This window comes from Physella acuta, unplaced genomic scaffold (assembly GCF_028476545.2).
Source record: "Physella acuta isolate Inbredline_101_S28 unplaced genomic scaffold, ASM2847654v3 ptg000174l, whole genome shotgun sequence".
Taxonomy (NCBI): Eukaryota; Metazoa; Mollusca; class Gastropoda; family Physidae; genus Physella; species Physella acuta.
Genome location: NW_026731693.1, coordinates 76,489 through 95,483, shown reverse-complemented (window position 1 = coordinate 95,483; position 18,995 = coordinate 76,489). Strand labels below are relative to the sequence as shown.

At 32.4% G+C, this 18,995-nt stretch overlaps 1 long non-coding RNA gene across 1 annotated transcript; it reads left to right on the top strand.

The window, feature by feature from the left end:
- The first annotated feature begins 2,128 nt into the window (after positions 1 to 2,128).
- On the top strand, positions 2,129 to 4,997 carry LOC131936274 (uncharacterized). Its single transcript, XR_009386042.1, has 4 exons — positions 2,129 to 2,232; positions 3,016 to 3,099; positions 4,183 to 4,317; positions 4,926 to 4,997. It is a non-coding gene; the product is annotated as an uncharacterized LOC131936274 (long non-coding RNA).
- The last annotated feature ends 13,998 nt before the right edge of the window (positions 4,998 to 18,995 follow it).

Here is an 18,995-nt window from a genome sequence, read left to right as displayed (position 1 = left end):
TAAGTACCCCTTTCTCTTTCAGACAAAATCTACCTCAACCATTTCAACCAGACACGCAAACGACAACACATAATCTTCAGACTCGGAACAGGCCACAACAGACTAAAACAGCACATGTATAAAACACAAGAAATTGGAGATGGCAAAACTTAAAGCATGGTTCCGGAGAATACAGAACACGTCCTTTAGGAATGTTCCTTATATAGCCAGGTACGATCCAAACACTGGCCCCTATACACCCCACTCAAGTATAAACTATATGGGGCATCTGCAGATCTGGAGACCACAGTCCATTTCATCCAAGAAATTGTTATTTAAATCCTCCACCATAAACTAAATTAAACTACAATGCCACAAAATAACACAATTTTTTAACTCATGTATTATATACATATCTATATATATATAATTTTCTTCTTGGATACCCTTGAAAAAACAGGCTGTAAGCGCTCCTAGCAGCCCACTCTCTTCCTTTTTAAGCTTATCCCTACCACCCCCACCCCCACCCCCACATGGTCTGGTGAGCTGTGGTTCATGCTAAATGTTTACAATCGTAGAGCCAGGTTTACTGTCGGCTATTAGGGGCAGATATGTTAGTTATAAACGATTTTAAACTTAGGGGAGGTAACTAAGAGGAGGCTGCTTTCAAGGGGGGGGGGGGGGCAGGGTAGGGGTTGGGGGAAATGAGGGTTAGTGGGGGGGTTATTGTCCTTAACGACCTACTGATAGTGTTTTAAAGCAAATATATTCAGTGGCAGCATTGGTACTGTCGAATTTACAAATTATAAATTACTGATAAGTAGAAAATAAAACAACGAATAAGCGGCGTGTGATACGCAGAGGGTCGGCTCGTATTATTATAAGAGTTAGAGTGAGCCTGGTTTTGTCGCTAAACTTAAAACTCCCTAGCAGAGTGAGTACAACTTTCGGTTACCAGAAATGTATTCAAAAGTTGAAACAGAGCTTCACATTTGATAAAATGCTTTATATGAGATTTTGTAAATATAACTGAAACGTAAACAAGTTATCGTGTTTACAGACTCAGACACAATTGCAAAACCAAGTTTTTCTGTACCAAAAGAATGCAAAACGTCAACGTTTATCAAAGTCTCTATTTAGACTTGCACGATTACAATGCATCCTTTTTGTTACTTATACAAAGTTTCTTCCAGGCATCTCTTCGGGAGGGGGGGGGGGGAGTCTGGAAGAATCACTTTACTTTTATGATAAAGTAGTGAGGTGCAAACAGCGAAAACTGTCAAAATATCTGCAATTTATTAAAATTAATAATTACAATACTTTCTTAATACACTTTCATGGAAAGTAATAAACCGGGAGTGATCTCCCCTAAACTTTCTCGAATATTTTTATATAAAATAACAGGGGATGGGAACTCGGGCTATAGACATGATTTTTAATCCATTTTAAATACTTAAAGTTTTAAAAATAGAATAAAATCTCGTAGACAAATTAATTGCACACCAAGTGAACGCGAAATAAAAAAGCGCATAATAGTGCGCAATATTATTAGTACTTTTAAAATTTACATTAGTTTTTTGAGAAAACGGAAGTAGCGTAAATTACTACTTCCGGTCAACGGAAATTACTCAAAATTTAACAGAAGGTAGAGAATTAGATTTTTTACTTACATGTGTAATTTCATTTATCTATCTGAAATAGTACTCAAGTTATAGGCTTTTGAAAAATTCAAAGTAGAAAAAGTACCACTTCCGGTTATCGGAAATCGCTCAAAAGTTGATACGGATCTACGATTTTGATAAAATACTTATATATGAAATTTCATCAACCTAGCAGTAACGGTACTCAAGTTATCGTGTTTACACACGGACACACAGACACACAGACACACTGACACACAGACACACACACACACACAGACATACGGACAAGATTGCAAAATTATGTTTTTCCGTATCAGTGAGGTGTAAAATGTCGAGATTTGTACAAATCTCGATTTTTTTTTTGCACGATTACAATACTTTCTCTATACTACGTATATACGAGAAAGTAAAAATGTATAATTGCGTTGCGCACTTAGTAATTTGCTATAGTTGTTTGCACCAATTTGCATTCGCATTGGGCGTAGAAGGTATCTGCTTCAAATAAAGCTATTGTTTACGTTTGGTATTAACTTTTTAACACGATTTCGACTTTAACTAATCCTAAAAAGGCCACGAAACCAACTATGATTGAATATTATTATTTAGCAAGGTTTATCTCAAAATTTATTCTATCTCTATTGAACTAGATCTATATGGGTTCAAGTTTTATTTGATATTTAGATATTTGATCTAGATCTAGATCTAGATCTGGTTCTAGATCTGGTTCTAAATCGAGACCTAGCCTAGGAAATATAGGAAAACAAGTTAATAAAAAGTCTAGTGACAATTTAAGCGCAATTTCCTTATGTTATCCATAACAATTTTAAATCGAGATAAATCATTAATTTTTTGTGACCGAACGAAAGGATATTTTTGAAAACTTTCTTCGGCAATATTGTTCTAAATTATGGCAGGAATCGATTGGTAAATGTTTCAAGTCACCAAGTTGTCTGGTTGCCGAGATATGGGCTAAAAACTGCATTTTTTCGAGGTTTTTTGGCTTTTCTGGGAAATCCAGGAAGGAATTCCGGGAATTGTTTGGCCCACAATCATCCTTGGAACTTGCTTAACATTTTTGCTTTTGAAACTAGTCCTCGATATTGCTTCGTTGAGGAGGAGATACGACTTAAATCTGCGGACACACATCCATCCATCCAGAAATAACGAATTAATAATCGCAATTGTCAGTATGGAAATTGCGCTAAAAAACCAACAGCTGTTTAGGTTTTTACTTAAGTTTTAAAAAAAATTAACTACGCACATTATTTTAAGCATAAAGCTGATCTAATTCCTTAAAACATTTATTTAAAATAGGCCTATAATGTAAACTACGAAAAATATACAATCACACTTATTAAATCTGAGACTATAAGATGATTAACTCTTGATACAGAGAGAAAATCGTAGATGGGTTTTGATATCAGCTTGTCTTGGAGAATTCTGCTATTGCTGTCTTTATGTGCTGGCCCCATGTTTGGTGAGAATGGTTTGACTTTCCTAATAGTATTTTCTATTAAATCACTGAATATTTCAGCAAGCGTATATATATATATATATATATATATATATATATATATATATATATATATATATATAAATATATATATATATATATATATATATATAGGCTCCCGGTCAAAATCCCCCTGGACATAAGCCCCCTGGACATAAGCCCCCCGACATAAACCCCCTGCACGAAAACCCCCGCGATATAAACCCCCTGGACAAAAACCCCCCAATTGAGGTTTATATAAGGAAAAACCAAAGATGATGAGAAACAAAATTAATATAAAAATACAAAACAAACAATAGAAAAAAAACTTTTATTTTTATTATAACTTTAAAAAAACAGATTGTGAGCGATGCTTCGCAAATATTCAATAATGGTGGACTCATTAAAATTTTTAACAACAGTTAAAATTCGAGAGCTGCTATCAATATATTTTTTTTTCTGTTTTGGTAAACAGTGACCTGAATTAATCTGTGTACAATAAACCTCTTAGAGAGATTGTTCCTTTTTAATAAAGTCAATAAATTTCATAATATTTGGGTGGCAACATATGTGAATCCCTCACATCTTTTGAATTGTTAAGAATGTGTTGCTTTGATCCGCACGGATCCCACATGTGGATGACCTATATCTAAGGTGTTGTCGGTGCCCGATCTTTGATCAAATACAACTAAAGTCACTCCTTGATTTCGAAAAGCATATTTTTAGGTAGAAACTATTTTCTTAGTCGTAAAAAAATTAAATTAATTTAATGTAATTTTTTTTTTAATTTCTTGGTTCACATCATCGTTATTTTTTCTTTATATAAACCTCATTCCGGGGGTTATTATCCGGGGGGTTTATATCGCGGGGGGTTTTTGTCCAGGGGGTTTATATCGCGGGGGGTTTTTGTCCAGGGGGTTTATGTCGGGGGATTTATGTCCAGGGGGTTTTTGTCCAGGGGGGTTTGACCGGACATCATATATATATATATATATTTATATATATAAGACTGTTTTAACTTTTATAAGTATTTCGTTTCTTTTAGATTTATTTATTAACTATGTTCAGGCTGTGACGTTGGATGGTTTGGACCTTTTTGCCGGCGCAAGTGCCACTGTATCAACAACCAATGTGACGACATGGGCACATGTGTGAACGGTTCTCGGTGTGACGTAGGCTGGTTTGGTCCTTTGTGTCAGTACAGTAAGTACGTTTGGACACTTAGGCAACACTCTCTTTCAACGAAGAAATTCTTTAGAAATTCCATAAATCCAAGCTTAATCCCCAATGCAATCGCTATGGTTATTAAAAAAAAACACTTTAACACGTATATACTTCTTCGTTACTGAGTTCAAACACCAAACATCTTAGTAGTAAGGTGTATTAAATAGTCACGTATTTCTTCACGTGATAAACACGGGAAAACGTTCTCACCATTTGTGATTTCTAGGCAATCGACATTAATAATTCGATATTTTTCTCCGTATAAACTATAGGCCTGCATTTAAAACTAAACTATTCCTTTCTATCGTATTTCCTCTATAAAATGCCTGGTTTTTATTTATTTTTTGTTAGGTTTATGTTTGAGAAAGTTAATGATTACACTTCTAAGTATAGTAAGTAAAGTTTAGTAGTCAGAAGAGTCCACTTACTTTATAAATTTTACTAAACATCCGGGACATTGCTGAGTGATTTTTGTTTTCGCAATATCTCACCACTTTATCTTATAAGGAACATAAATGATGCATTGTAATAGTGCAAATGTCTAGAGATTTTAACAATGGTTCTGATCAAACGTGCTTTAAATCCAGTGAACCTTGCGAGTCTAGAAGATGGCGTGATCGTCACACCCTCGGTTCCAGAATTGACAGATTCGCAAAACGATACGTGTTCAGATATTGAAGCATTCAGCATAATATGGAAGCAAGCATTTGAATTAGAATGGATTCAAATTATTTCTCGTGGTAGGTTTGCTACTCCACCTTTTGTAATACGTATAGCAAGTAGAATACATGAACCAAAGTATGCTTTAACTTCGTTTTTAGTAATGTTGGTTTGACTTTTCTACTAAAACATTTCGAGATCTGAATTACATATAATTTTATATTCAAATATGTAAAGTAAAGTCGGCTGGGCATAGTGTTGATGACATTAATCCTTCATATGGCGAAGTCAAGAAAAATATAAACTCTAACTCGTCGTGGTCGAGTCGGTAAAGCTCATGGTTGCTAAACCGAAAAGTCTCGAGTTCGATCCCTCGGGCAGATGAGGCTCTTTAGCTGGGAACAGCCACTCTTCTAAGAGAGACAACTCCTAAATCAAACAACTACTGCCTTGCAGTTTGTTTTTGGTTGGATAAAGGCTATGGAAGCCAATCCAAAAAGAAAGCAGAAATCGGAGTCAATGGCCTCAATGGCGCATAACCAATTGACACGTATCCTTAGTTGTGTTGGAGGGGGATCCCTTCCAACACAAAAAAATAAGAACGAAGAAGAAGTAGAAGATAAGTCGTCTGCCCAATGGATTGCTAGGTGTGAAGCGGAATCTGCTTTTTACTTTCTCGTATATACGTAGTATAGAGAAAGTATTGTAATCGTGCAAAAAAAAAAATCGAGATTTTTACAAATCTCGACGTTTTACACCTCACTGATACGGAAAAACATAATTTTGCAATCTTGTCCGTATGTCTGTGTGTGTGTGTGTGTGTGTGTCTGTGTGTGTGTGTGTGTAAACACGATTACTTGAGTACCGTTACAGCTAGGTTGATGAAGTTTCATACATCAAAATCGTAGATCCGTATCAACTTTTGAGCGATTTCCGATAACCGGAAGTGGTACTTTTTCTACTTTGAAATTTTTCAAAAGCCTATAACTTGAGTACTATTTCAGATAGATAAATGAAATTTCACATGTAAGTAAAAGATCTAATTCTCTACCTTCTGTTAAACTTTGAGTAATTTCCGTTGACGGGAAGTACTAATTTACGCTATTTCCGATTTCTCAAAAACGCATCTAAATTTATAAAGTACTAATAATATTTCGCACCATTATGAACATCTTTATTCGGCGTTCGCTTGGTGTGAAATACTTTTTTCTATGAGATTCTATTTTATTTTAAAAAGTTTATGTATTTAAAATGGATTAAAAAACATAACTATATCCCGAGTTCCCATCACCTGTTGTTTTATATAAGAATATTCGAGAAAGTTTAGGGGAGATCACTCCCGGTTTATTTAATATAGATGCCAATATTTATGTATAGTAAATTGAATTCCAGTTTGATTTAAATACCCATGGGGGATTTGGGGTTTACCTTCATCTATGACCTCGGGTTAAGAAGGGATAGTTTGCTAAGATAAATCGTTCGTGTACCACAACCCCGGGATATAATCAAATAGATAATCTACTGGCGGTATACCCCCAGGACGATAATTCCCCGACTGTGGTTTAAGGAAACACTAACGATAATAAGAAACAAAGATCAAAGTTATAAACAAAGCCCAACACTATGCCCTGCCACACCGACTACCAAACGTGACCAAGGTACCCATCAGTGTTGGCTTGACTCACGGACGTTAAACGGACATGATACGTGTCTCAAGGTCGTAAACTTACAAGTTATCTGCTGTATACTCATCCACTCGACCACATATAACTAAATACATAAATATTTCATATATATATATATATATATATATATATATATATATATATATATATATATATATATATATATATATATATATATATATATATATATATATAATTTATTCATAAATGCTTATATATATATATATATATATATATATATATATATATATATATATATATATATATATATATATATATATATATATATATATATATATATATATATATATATATATATATATAATTTATTCATAAATGCTTATATATATATATATATATATATATATATATATATATATATATATATATATATATATATATATATATATAATTTAGTATCACATTTTCCCCTCTAGTTACAGTTAAAATATCGATGATGAAATTCTTCAAGGTATCTAAAGAATGTAACATACTAAGACATGTAACCTACACACAGGGGCAAGTTACTGATATATATTTTCAACTTGAGGATATGGTCAACAGAGTTAAAATAGAATTCATAGCAAAGTCTTTTGTTTGTGAAATATACGTAAATGGAGGTAAGGATTAAATGAAAATGTTTTAATTGAGTACGTGTCGGATGGCGTTAGAGAGTTGTACTTTCCAATCATGTCTTTACAAAAGATTCTTTAAGTTAAATAACACTCTTACATTCGTCCAATGACAATACTATTGAAACAATTGTAGATATTATGCTAAATTTGCATTTTAAAATAATACGGTTATACTTTCGGGTATATTCATATACAACCATACGCTTCGCGATGCTTGACTTACTTAATCCTTCGTGACCTCTGGGTTTTAAACACTCTTCTCCCCCGAATCGGTTGTTCACCAAACCGCACATATGTGAACCCAACGTCTTTACTATGCTATTTCCAGTATAGTCGGGCAATAGAATTCTATAGCTTTGGCATAAAACCACTCTCAAAAAACTTGAGAGTAGTTTATTAGAACTTGCTTTTATGGAGATGTATATCTCTTAGAATATGTTTTTTTTAAAATCATAAACAGAGCGATACCCATTGATATAGCACTGGCGTGCCCGTCCCCGCGCTTAGTCGGGGGGTTAAAAGAAAGTTCCAGGATAGCCCGGGACGAATTGCAGGGGCGCGGTCAGACGCGCCGGATTCAGATTAGTGAACGACTATAATACTATCATACGACTATAAAACTTCTTTTTATCCATACTCTATCACACTCTTTAAAACGAACGTATGCGCCATAGCGCTACCGGGATAGCCCGGAGCGTCAAACTGCACCCTGTTGGGCGCCTGCGAACAACCTTACTGCCTGTCTACAAAACGTACCGTCTGTCTACGAACCTTACTGTCTGTCTACAAATATAACTGTCTACAAACCTTACTGCCTGTCTACAAAACGTACTGTCTGTCTACAAATATAACTGTCTACAAACCTTACTGCCTGTCTACAAAACGTACTGTCTGTCTACAAACTTTACTGCCTGTCTACAAAACGTACTGTCTGTCTACAAATATAACTGTCTACAAACCTTACTGCCTGTCTACAAAACGTACTGTCTGTCTACAAACCTTACTGCCTGTCTACAAAACGTACTGTCTGTCTACAAACCTTACTGTCTCTCTATAGGGCGCAACCTGGGACTGAAACATACGACAAATCTAGGAACAGGATTTGCACTCGATGGAAATATCGATGATCACTGTGACAAGTTTGACAAGAAATTGCAACTTCCATTTTCTACTAGAGCAAATTTCAACAGAATCAGAATTTATGAACCCAGTAATATATATTTGAAATTTCATATACGGTTTTGTATGCACTTTTTCTTACATTTTGGATGAAAAAAAAATTTGCATCGTAAAACATATCGAAATTTGATTATTTTAACCTTTATACTAGCTGTTAAATGTTGTATACTTTGTGCCTGTTAATTCAGATTTTTTACACACAATACTAGTATATTTAAATATGTCCTTGATGCTAGTTAACAGGCATTTCTGTTCAGATGTTTTGCCTTCTATCCAGTAAACTTAAACACATCGAAGTAGTATATGCTCAAAAGATAGGATTCTTGTTGTAAGTTCTAAAATGTACGATTACTTTCTCGTTTACGAAGTATAGAGGAAGTATTGTAATTATGCGTATGTGTGTGTATGTATGTATGTGTGTATGTGTGTCTGTGAACAAGGTTACTTGAGTACAGTTACAGCTATGTTGATGAAATTTCACACATAAGTATTATATCAAATTTGTAGTTCTGTATCACCTTTTCAGCTATTTCCGGTTACCGAAAGTGGACACTTATTCTCCTTTTAATTTTTCAAAAACCTATAACTTGAGTACCGTTTTACATAGATAAATGAAATTTCACATGTAAATAAGAGATCTAACGCTCCACCGTCTTTAAAAAATTTAGAAATTTCCGTTTAACGGAAGTAGTAATTTACGCTACTTCTGTGTTCTAAAAAAACGCATGTGAATTTATAAAGTACTAATAATATTCCGCACCATTATACACAGATTATTTGGCGATCACTTGGGGCGCAATTATTTTTTTCTACGAGATTCACATTTAAAAAAAAAAAATTAAGTAATTAAAAATGTATTACAAATTATGTCTATATCCCGATTTGCTATTCCTTGTATTGTTATATTAGAATATAACTTTAGAGGAGATCACTCCCGGTTTATTTTTATTATAGATTAGTTTATGTGTATTGTTCATTGTGAGTATAATTCTATAAAACACATGGAAAAGCTTAGCTTTATTGTTTCTTACAGTAACGCTTTTTGTTACTCTGTTGAAATCGCTCGTCATGATCGATGGGAAAATAATCGCATACATATATTTATTTTTGACGGGAAAACAAAATAGCTGTCTATAAACTTTTTTCCTAAAGAATGAAGAGGGAAACACATTTTAGATTTAATTTATACCGGCATTGCTGATTTAATCTGGAAAACAAAATTCTTCTGATTAAATTTATTTTGGTCATCCTCGTTGTAATAATTGGGGAACTTTGAAAAATATTGAATAAAATATATTTCTTGACCACGAGTGACTATGATCAGGGACAGAGAATTGCATGGACTATTTTGCTGCCGATAGCTTGTCATATGTTTGCATCTTCTTCTTCGTTCTTCATTGTAATGTTGTAGGTGATTCCCTACAACACAATTGCATGTACCGTGTCAACTTGTTATGCGTTATCGAGTCCAATTTCAGACTGCTTTACGGTTTGAATTAGATTCTACATCCTTTGTTCAACCAAGAACAAAGTACAATGCAGCAGTTGTTTGTTTTTGGAGTTTGTTTTCTCCTAAATTAGTGGCTGTCCCCAGCTATCGAGCCTCATCAGCTGGGGTTTGAACTCGTGACTTCTTCGGTTACATGAGCTTTTGCCGAATCGAAACAAAATCGTATAAATTGTATATTCCTGACAACAACATGCCTAATGTATCGATATTTACGTTGTAATTATGGTTAGGCTTAGACTCAGATATAAGATCTTAATGCGAGTTTGGCTTAGCAATTCGCTATGGTGGTGTTTTTTTTCTTTTACTATTAGTGTATATATGACAGCCAACGATGGATTTTATTTTCACAGCCATTATTTTTAAAAGTATTTTACTTTGTTGTACTAAAACACTTAAATTATAATATTTTTAACAGAAATCCGTGTCCTGAATACGGAGTACAAACTACGATTTTGGGATGGGACGAACGGAGGGAGCATATTTTTCACATCAAGTTCGCTAGACCACATAGACCTCACCATGACTAACATAACAGCTTGGACTATCGAGCTCGAGTTCGCCGATAAAGTAGGCGAGATGGAGCTTTGTGAGATAGAAGTTTTCGGTGGTAAGTTAGCAAGGCTACTGGTTGTTACTAGGGGTTACTTGCGTCTCTAAGGGTTACCAGGGGTCATCAAGGTTACTGTGGGTCACTCTTTATACAGCCATCTAAATATTTAAGAAATGGAGCATATTATGCCAACCAAGCTATTTCTGAAGTTCCTTTTGAATAAAAAACTCAAGCCCCATACATGCGAAATTTAAAATATAGTAGCATCGTTATAAAACAGCTCTTATACCTGCTTTGTAATGTTGAGGATTAGATTATGTATCTCGACATCTTAAACTATACATGAGTTATAAATCTGCTATTCAAAGTACCGTGCCGAGTATAAAATAACAAATAAGATATTAGTAGCTTTTTAACGCATGTGGTTATTAATAACATTTGTTATTAATTTAAAACATGCTTGCGAAAATGGAACAGTAATTGTTTTTAATATGCAAAATCAACCTCTAACCACTATTATTAATACAGGCTACACGCGCCTTAATGCAGCTGTCATGTTTATCAATTCTTTTAGACTCTTGGTGCCCACCAGGATTCTATGGTATGGAATGCGCCTTGCGATGTCATTGTGTCGACCCGCAGGACAAATGTATCGCCTCAACCGGTGCATGTTGGACTCAACCAGGCAAGACGACGGCTCATTTTAAAAATCCAATTAAATAAAAAATCTGTAGATATTAAGAATATTAAGAAACCGCTTTTTTGGTGTTTAAATTCTCTAAAAAAATTTTTTTTTAGTATTTTTACATGAATTAATACTTTTGAGTAAGGGGGACATTATTAGCTTATGGCTTATTATGACGCATTTATATTGGTTGAGATACCACTCCCCCCCCCACTCTATTCCATCACAGTTTTGAGTATAAATTCAAAACCTCTCAAGCGTAACAACTGTGTTTTGTTTTGCTTAAAGTCCACAATTCTTGAGATATATGCAGAATTATTATTGTGTATTAACATAATTAATGTGTTACTTACACAATGCTTATTTCATGTAAACAATTCATTCTGTTTACCTAAACATGATTCATGTTTTATATATTTACTTGGCATTTTGACTATATCGGCTTAAGATTTTTAAAAAATATACCTAAACTCTTACCCATTATACAAGCCGTATAAGAATTAAGCCAATGCTAATTGTTACACTATTACAAATTCAACAATAAAACTTAAAATTAAAAAAAAAATTGCAAAAAGACTACGCTGAACAAATATTTTTTACCAGCAAACTATGTAGGCCTACATAGATTTAAGTTCAAATACAAAAATAATAAGTAATTGTGCAAAATATTTAATTTTGTTTGGTTTGTGGTTATTGTTGATAAATACAATTATATGCGATACTTTAATTTTCTTTTTTGTTGATCAGTATAATTCGATGATTTAATTTATTATTTTTGTAAGGAAATGAAAAACAAAAGTTGTTGATGAAAATATAATTCGATGATTTAATTTATTATTTTGATAAGGAAACGAAAAAGAAAAGTTGTTGATAAATATAATTCGATAATTACATTTATTAATCTGTAAGAGAGTGAAGAAGAAAAGTTGTTGGTAAATACAATTTGATGATTACATTTATTATTTTTGTAAAGGAAATGAAGAAGAAAACAATCTAGAAGCAACTTCTTCGGGACTCGTCGTTTTGTCGAAGCAAGCCGAATCAGCGCTCCTATTGAGTACCATTAGCCTTCTGGAAACGTACGAAGTGCATAAAATAAGCAATTTTATAACTCAATTAGAAAATTTGACTCAGGACAGTATTATCGAAGATGGAATTCTCGTCAGGAATATCATGGCTAGCGTTACGAAACTCTTAAGCTTGAAAGATTCTGCCGACAAAGCGGAATCATCATCAGATATGCACAGGTATACATTTACACTACCTTGCATTATCTTGCATTCAACACTGCTTCTAATTCTATTTCATTATTTGTTTTTGAGCATGTATTATTATAAAGATCATATTGATAACGTCGTATTTTATTGAGAAGCTCTAAATACCTGTAATTATAAATTTATTTTATGATTTATTATATTTTGTTATAAAAGGCCACAATGTTATACGCTTTTTATTTTGTACATTGACATGAATTTTTTTTTTTAAATGCCAGATGTTGAAATCCATTTTTTCCTATGTAATATCAGTTAAAGATTTTTCAAAATTTTATTCCCGTTCGTGCCGAAGACACATGGGGAAGATGAAGTAAATATCATCGGTATCAGATACCTCGGCATATGAAGGGATAGTATGGTCAGCTCTATCTATGCCTAGCAGCCTTTGTTTCCCCAACGTTAGTCTTCAGAGCTGGGTGGATTCGAAATCGAGGCTTTTTGGTTATCAGTCTATCTCTGTACCGTCAGACCAATTGTTAGACATTTCTGTTCATTTTTTATTTCCCGACAGATTGTTGAAAATGGTACAACGCATACCTGAAAGAGTCTCATTCACGTCAGCAACGTTTAAAGCAGTGCAGCCTGCGTTTGCTGTGCTCGCGATAAAATTAGAAGAATTCAGCTCGGGGTACATTCAAATGACAGTTGGAACAGAGTCTTCACATCAGTTGAATGAAAACAAGGTTCAGTAATCTTAAATTCATTGTAATTAGCATGTTAGGCCTCGGATAAGATTATATGGGGCCCTAATGTTTAGCAGTGTTTCTTTCAGCCAACCCCAAATTCAACGCCTCTCTCTGACTGTACTAAATAGAAGCAATATATAATTCATACTGAAAATAAAATATATACTTTAAACAGAGCTGCGTGGCTCCAACCAACATAGAAGTTAAAGTGCGCCCCTCCACTGAAAGTTTCCAGTTTGAACTCTTCTAGAAAAAAAAATGCCTGATAGAAACCTTGATGTTTAATAACATGAAGCGAGAGAGAGTTACTAAAAAAAAAAGAAAAGAAAAAGAAAAAAAAAAAAACATGAAGATTTACTATGTGTAGAAAATCTAAATAAAATAATATATTATTCTAAGTTCTTTACACATATAATGTAAAGGATCTAAAATTAGCAATTTGTTTTTGTAATTTAGTATGTGTGAGTACAACGTAAAATAGTCAGGTAGATGCACGAATGACAAAACCCTACTTTAAAGCTTTGAAGCGGCTTTTTTTGTTCTTGGTTGGACAAAGGCTATGGAAGCAAATCCAAAAAAAGATGAGCAGGCTGAAATCGGGGTCAATGGCTTCAATGGCGAAAAAAAAGTTGACAAGTATACTTAATTGTGTTGGAGGGAATCACTTTCAACACTAGAAATTAAGTACGAAGAAGAAGACGAAGAATACATTTTTTGAATTAAGAATAACATTTATGAAATAAACTTATGAATATAAATATTTAAAGCTCCGCCCCTATGGTTTACATTTAATATCGACAGACGAACGTGCAAGGAATAGAGGAGAACAAAGCGAGTGATTTAAATACAATGTCTATTTCGTTGGCATCGATGGAAGCGTTGTTTGGTAGCAGAGAAAATGTTATCGGAAAAAGGCTTGCTTTTTCGGTCTTTCAACAGGATGACTTTTTAAATGTATGTATACACGCAGGCCTATATATATATATATATATATATATATATATATATATATATATATACATATATATATATATATATATATATATATATATATATATATATATATATATATATATATATATATATATACATACATATATATATATATATATATATATATATATATATATATATATATATATATATATATATATATATATATATATATATACATATATATATATATATATATATATATATACATATATATATATACATATATATATATATATATATATATATATATATATATATATATATATATATATATATATATATATATACATATATACATATATATATATATATATATATATACATATATATATATATATTATATATATATATATATATACATATATATATATATATATATATATATATATATATATATATATATATATATATATATATATATATATATATATATATATATATATATATATATATTCTATATAATAGTTTCGCTGTCTGTCTATGTATATATCTGTCTGTGTATCTATCTGACAAGAACGCTATAGAGAAAACACAAGCAAATTAAAAACATGCATTGTTAAACGAAAACGAAATATGACGTCCCATTTAGCATATAGTAGAAAATAGTATCAAGCCCGAGAATGCACACAGTAATATGACGTCATTGATTCTCGAGTAAACATTGAATAAAAAGAACGTCTGAGCCCCCCCCCCCCTCCCCAACTCAAAAGAAATTTCTTCATCGATACTCTATAATAAAATTACCGCCTAATTAATGTGTCTAATCTAAAAAGTGGTTTGCTTGCAGTTTCTTTCATGCAATTCTTCGGGTAGTGGCTAAGCGCGACACCATTGTTTCTTTCAGACTTTTTCCTCCTCGGCGAGGGGTGGGGTACTTGACTTTTTTGGGGGGGGGGGGGGGGCGGGAGTAAAATTTTCTGGGAGGGGGCGGACACTGGAAAAAGTATATAATTATATTTCGTTGAATGGGACGGTAGACATGTTTTGGGGTGTGTGGGGGGGGGGGGGGCTGAGCCCCCTCCTCCCAAGTAGAGTTGCCTGAAAGAAACTCTAAATGCGACTTTTGTCATGAATGAGATTAGGTGCATGGTTTAGGGATATGCCTATCACTATATTTTGTATAAATTAAAGTACCAGTTCTGGATAAAAATCCGTTTTCAATGTCATTTAAGATGGTGATTTTGGTTTTGGTTTTAGTTTAGAGAAAATAGACAGCACTATCAACCTAGCGCTCGTTGTATCCCTCCTCAACGGGCCATTTTTCTCTTATATATAATTACATGCATTGCAATCCGTACCTAAATCACATAGTACATATGAAGCATAGTTTATCTGTTTCGGAGACCTCGACTATGAAATGATAGTGTGGTCAGCACTATGCCCATACGCTTTTGCTTTCCGTAACATGACAAATCAAAAGTCACAGTCACATCAGCGTGGACTCTTCGACAGTCTCTTGACTAGAATCCGGATGGAAACTCGAGACTTTCGGGATAGCAGTCTGTCTACTGCTTTATATACATATACATCAATAAATATATGTAGATATTCACATATGTGTGTATCTATCTCTCTAGCTGTGTCTCTCACTCACTCCTTATATATATATATATATATATATATATATATATATATATATATATATATATATATATATATATATATATATATATATATGAAGTCAGATGAATATTGTGGTAAAGCTGCCAGAATCAACAGTTACGTCATATCAGCAAGTATTCCAAACACTACAGTCCGTGATCTTGACCCCGATTTTTTAATCACGTTTATTCATCTAGAGAAAGTAAGACTTACTCGAATTTCTCTGATTTTTAATGTTTAATATTGGTAGATTTTGTTTTTGTGTTTTTCAATTTTCATTGCTTTGTGCTTCTTTTTACTTTCACTAAAAGGTTTTGTAATCAAAGTTTCTTAAATATTTTTCTTAGTGGCTGTTTCTGTGTCAATAACATATATCATAATTTAAAGAAAATATGTGTACGTAATGTTGATATGTGTCGTAAATAAACCATTTCACTCTCAGTTTAATTTGAGATATCGAAACGTATTTTTAGAAATTATTTTTTCTGCCACGCTTGTGATACAAGCAATGATCGTTGTAAAAACTAACTGTGAAAATTTATGTTTTTACTGACGCTTCTTCATGTATTAATTTAATCAAATACTTTACTTTTCAATTTGTTTTTACGTAAATACATTCTTTTTTTATGAATTTTTTTCTGAACATTGATTTTTTTCACTTTTGACCCTTATTCGTTAGTTTTGTTACGAGACTTCTGACATTGTCCTACCAAACATTGAATCAGTAGTGTCCCATTTAATTATATTTAACGCACACAAATATGAATTGGTTATAAAATAGTACATACAGATCTCCACCTACGCTAACTAACCATTAAGTTATGGTGAATCTCACACCGTCTTTTAAGCATTACCTTTAAACCGTTCAGTATGTTAAGTAATTTTACTCACCAAACTTCAGAATACATACTCAATGTTTACTTTTTAAAATGTATACAGTTTTATTAAAAGGTATTACTTGTAAATAATTTTGAATTTTCTGTTTGTTTGATAACATGTCTGTATATTATATTTCATTATCAATTATAAGAAATTATACTTAAAGTATTCTTAAATATATTTCTAAAAAATATTATTAAAATATGTGCGTGATTCATTTCAGAGCATGTTGCTGGTATAGTGTGCTTAAATATCTTTCTTTATAAATAAGTTTTAAAATATGTGTGATTTATTTTAGAGCATGTTGCTGATATAGTGTGCTTAATATCTTTCTTTAAAAAATACAGTTTTAAAATATGTGTGATTTATTTTAGAGCATATTGCTGGTAAAGTATGCTTAAATATTTTTCTTAAAAAATACAGTTTTAAAATGTGTGATCTATTTCAGAGCATATTGCTGGTATAGTTTGCTTAGCTATTTTTCTTAAAAAATACAGTTTTAAAATGTATGATTTATTTCAGAGCATCCTTCCAGTAAAGTGTGCTTAAATAGTATTCTTAAAAAATATAGTTTTAAAATGTGTGATTTATTTCAGAGCATGGTTCCAATAAAGTGTGCTTACATATTTTTCTTAAAAAATACAGTTTTAAAATGTGTGATTTATTTCAGAGCATGATTCCAGTAAAGTGTGCTTAAATAATATTCTTAAAAAATACCGTTTTAAAATGTTTGATTTATTTTAGAGCATGTCTCCAGTAAAGTGTGCTTAAATATTTTTCTTAAAAAAATACAGTTTTAAAATGTGTGATTTATTTCAGAGCATGTTTCCAGTAAAGTGTGCTTAAATAGTTTTCTTAAAAAATACCATTTTAAAATGTGTGATTTATTTCAGAGCATGTTTCCAGTAAAGTGTGCTTACATATTTTTCTTAACAAATACAGTTTTAAAATGTGTGTGATTTATTTTAGAACATGTTTCCAATAAAGTGTGCTTAAATATTTTTCTTAAAAAATACAGTTTTAAAATGTGTGATTTATTTCAGAGCATGTTTCCTGTAAAGTGTGCATATAGAGTAGAGCCTCACACGGGGACATCGGCAAACTGGTCCACTGTGGGATGTAGAGTTGTGGAGACGTCTAATGAGAAAACTATCTGTGCCTGTAGTCATCTAACAAATTTTGCACTGATAATGGTAGGAAGGCGTTTCTTGTTATACTACCACCTTCTTTTGTGTTAAAATGTCACCTACTATACTTATAAATGAAATTTCGACTAAAGTTTCGTGTTCTCACGGAAAATTCAATAAAATAAGATTTCCGGAAATCGTTCAAATGTCGACATAAATATTTGCATACAATATAATACATACTGTTTAAATTTCGGTCCAACTTATCATAAACGGTTCTCAAGTTATGGCCTTCTGTGAAACCGGAAGTCGAGAAAGTACCACTTCAAGATCGCGCCCAAAAGTATTGGATTAAAATTCAAATGTTTATTCACCGGTTCCGCGCGATTATAAAATGTCAAACTTTGTCAAAACCTTGATTTAGATTTCTGCACGATTACAATGCATCTTATATATTATTCCGTATACGATATACAGTTTGGTGTATAACGGTGAAAACTGTTAATATTTAATTTAATTTTTTGTAGACGGTAATATTTATCTCTTATATACGAGATCATAAACATAAAGAAATCTTGTGTCTTTAAGTAACCAAACTCAATTATTTAAGAAAACACTATAAAGTATTTTTATGAATCAAACATTGTCATTCTTTTTGCTTTAAAAATCTTAAGCTTGTTCACAAAAATGTATTTAAAGGATGTTTACGAAACCAATAAAAATGCAAATGTGGAAGACGACAAAGCTCTATCCATTATTACTTACGTTGGTTGTGGCACGTCCACATTCGGACTGGCCTTGACTTTATTTGTGTACTCAGTTTACAGGTAAATTTATTCCTTAATTTAGTTTATTGCGACGGAGTGGTTTGGTAGTAGAATGATCAAAGGTTTGTTAAAATAATTAACACGATTTGTGTTTTTATGTTTACATTGGGCTATATTTAACTGTGTTGTGTTGAAATTATTTGAGACAAAATTGTCGTCATATTAATGTTTAGAAAATTGGGCACTTATAAAAAAAATAGGCTACGTTCCCACAGTGCATTTGCTTGGATGCAAACTTCAGGTTGTACTAGTAATAAATTAATATATTAAATGACATAAAATTTAGAATAATTCAACAATAAAAATCGAAAAGTACAGTAGTATCACGTTTTATCAGAAAACTGAGAAGCCAGGAGTCCTCG